The sequence below is a fragment of the Apus apus genome, chromosome 1 (genome assembly GCF_020740795.1).
Source record: "Apus apus isolate bApuApu2 chromosome 1, bApuApu2.pri.cur, whole genome shotgun sequence".
NCBI lineage: Eukaryota > Metazoa > Chordata > Aves > Apodiformes > Apodidae > Apus > Apus apus.
Window position 1 is genome coordinate 133,760,807 of NC_067282.1, and position 3,205 is coordinate 133,764,011.

The window sequence follows — 3,205 nt, forward strand, 5'->3', positions numbered from 1 at the left end:
GTAAATGCACCCGCGCTCTGGCAACATGCTTGACAGTGCAGGGCGGCTCATGAAGCTTTTTAATGCGGGGCGGGAGGGGAGGCGGGGGGGGGGGGGAGGAGGAAGGTCCTACAGAAATATCTTCCGGGATTCAAACGGAGAGAAGAGGCTCCTCTTCACGTTTACACGTAGTCGTACGTCCCTCTGTAGCAAAGCAGTCCACAAGGACCACAAAACTACAGCACGCACACACACACAAAACCCCCCAAACCCACAGAGCTGAAAGTGGACATTAGAAAAAGTAAATACTGTACGTGACAAAAAAGCTTCGTGATTTTGTTTTCTCATGCCCTTACTTCTAAACCAGCTGCACAGCCAAGCTTAGGCTGCTTGGCCCTTATAACTATCTTGGCACCGAGTCAAAAGCTGATAAGCATTTGGGCGAGACAGCTCAACTGCTGTGCTGGAAGAAAAACAGCTGCCATGATTGCTGTTTGATTGAGAGCGCTTACACACACGCACAAAAAAACATATCGGACTGCAAAGACGGGCCACAAATGCCTGAGGATTGAGCTTCAGAGGATCAACACACATTTCCTTTAAAAAAAAAAAAAAGTTTTTATATAGTTTCTCCTCCATTCCCCCTCCCCTTTTTTAAAGAAAACGTACTACGTTGACTTGCTTTTCTTCTTCCCATCCCCCCTCCATAACCTCAAGCAAACTCAAGGAATTGTGCCAGAAGTCCCGTTGCTAGTTACCAAGTGCATTTTTTTAAACGTCCCTTTGATACTTCTTTCCCTCGTGCCTGCCACGGAATATGCAAGGAAGATAATATTTCCATTACTTAGAAGAAGTAATTAAAAAAAGAACTTCTAGCTCGATGTTCCTTTCTCTTTTTCACTCTTAAGGGGCAAAGGAGAGAAATGAGGGAGAGAAGGATGTTTTTGCCGAGTCCAACATTTGGCTTTTTCCATTTGTGGCAGATCACTGTAACGCTATTGTAAAACAACTTCCTGCCCCTTTTGGCTCACGTTCCAGAAGCTGCTAGGCTAAGTTCATAGCACAAACTTTTTTCCCCCCTTGCCGAAGAAGAGAGACCAAAAAAAATAATAATTAAAAAATCCTGTAAATTATTTTCCCCCTTTTCTGGTTAATGGACTCAAAAGGTGAATTTATTGCAGCTCTTTAAGAATGTAACAACAAGAGACGTCGGTATCCCCGCTGGATAATTCACAAGCTGAAAAGGTGGGGTAATTATAAATGTGTGTGTGTGTGTGTGTGTGCATTTTAATTTTGTGATTTTTCATTGTAAGTCTTAATACTATCAGGTGGATAATGAGCTAAGCTGCTTCATCTGTCCTACTAATTTGTATATCTATCATAGCACAGATCATTGGCTTATTATATACAGCCTCCTACTTTCCAATTGCTTTTGTACTCTAAGGTGACCTGCATCTCTCTCTCGACTTCCTCCCCTCCTCTAAATGCCCAGTCTAATGAAAATAGCCACCGAAAGCTTCTAACACACCCCCCCGCTAGAAACTGGAGATGTTGCAGCCTCGGTGCTATAAGCCAAAAAGGAAAAAAAAAATAAAAAATAAGGCCTCCACAACTTGCTCTCTCACGATGTCTCTCCCTCTCTCTCCCTCTGTTTCTCTCATAGCAACAGCATTTCTTGGTACGCCTGCTTTGGCATACATCAGCATTTCTACCCGTCCAAGTGTCCTTTTGCGTCACATCTCGCCATTTCACTCAACCAATGAAATCTCCTTCTTGCAATAAAAATATATATACTTTTTCTGTTATTGGTATATTCAAATTTTTTTCATGTGCTTTCCTAACAAAAAACATTGTCAAGCATTTGATTTGCTCTATGGGGGGGGGGGGGGGGGGGGGGGAGGAAAAAAAAAAAAAAGAGACTGTACAGGATTCAACCTTGAAAAGTCTTCTTTGTGAAAAACGTTACCATAAGAAAAAAAGGGATTACGTGGTTACTTAAAGAAAGTCATAGTTGTCCCTCTCACTTAATATTTATTTTGCTTATGCTATCATTACTTTCCTGATGTACTTCTAGAACAGCTAGGCAGGTTCCAGCTAATTGGAAAAGTCAATATTGTGTGTTTCTAAGACTTTGTATAATATTCTTCAGGAAAAAAAAATACTGATATTTTATTCCTCTAAATATTGATCAGGAAGTAACTGAAAAAAATGCAATGGAATAAGAAAACTGGTAGATGGTAATTTCTATCCCATGCAGCTCTCAGATCCCATCAAAAGAGGCTGCTCTCCAACCTTCTCCTTAAAATGCACTATCCTGCAAAATGGAGCAGAGGTCTTTAGAGTAACGGACTTCTTCCAAGATGCATTTCCTTCTTATGTAGACTCACATGATTTTTAAAAAGTGCAGTATTTAACTGATCAGCTGTGGTAATGATAATTACAATACATTACAGCTCGTAATGCACCCATTGCAAGAACTGTATGCACTCTGCCTAACTGGCAAGACTGGCAAAAGCTACTAAGAACAGGAACAGTATACACTGTATTTGATGGAACATACTTCTCACCTATGCATCATCAAGTACATGAAAACACATCTCATTGTTTTCAGGCCTGACTTTAATCACATTTGCTCTATTAAAATGCATAATATTAGCCAAGTCTAGGAAGTATAGGGTGGCACATGTGGGTTTCTCGGAACTAGCTGGCTGTGCCACATCTTGAGCGACTGCTGCAGTGGCATATTTAAGGAATCCCTGTTACACATTTTTATCCAGCCTCAAATCTCAAGAAAATGCTCAACCACTGACATTCTGAGGAGAATAAACATTTCTTTCGTAAGCCAAATACATGTTTTATGGTTTACTCTTACCAACTGTGTTTTTGTTTTTTTTTTTGGTTGTTTTTTTTGGTGTTGTTGGGGGTTTTTTTTGTGTGTGTGTGTGTTTTTTAATGGTGTGAAACCACAAAATGTTTTTAATATTTATTTTTTGGGAAGTATAGTAAAAGCATACTAGGGATTATCAGGACATAGCTGACAAGATATTTATACAGTAACTTTCCCACAGAATTTTATTTCAGTAAAATGACACTTTGTAATTCTGACCTCTTCTAATAACATTGGTATCTATTGCATAGACTGTGGATGCAGAGGATGCATAAGCATAAATTCTGTGTGGTTAAAAAGTAAAAGCAAGCAAAATTTCTGGATAACAGGCTTAGCAGC

General features: G+C 39.8%; 1 long non-coding RNA gene across 1 annotated transcript; it reads left to right on the forward strand.

Annotated features, from left to right (window-relative positions):
• The first annotated feature begins 756 nt into the window (after positions 1-756).
• Positions 757-1,779, forward strand: LOC127391495 (uncharacterized). The gene is made up of 2 exons (XR_007891046.1): positions 757-1,224; positions 1,643-1,779. It is a non-coding gene; the product is annotated as an uncharacterized LOC127391495 (long non-coding RNA).
• Positions 1,780-3,205: the final 1,426 nt, after the last annotated feature.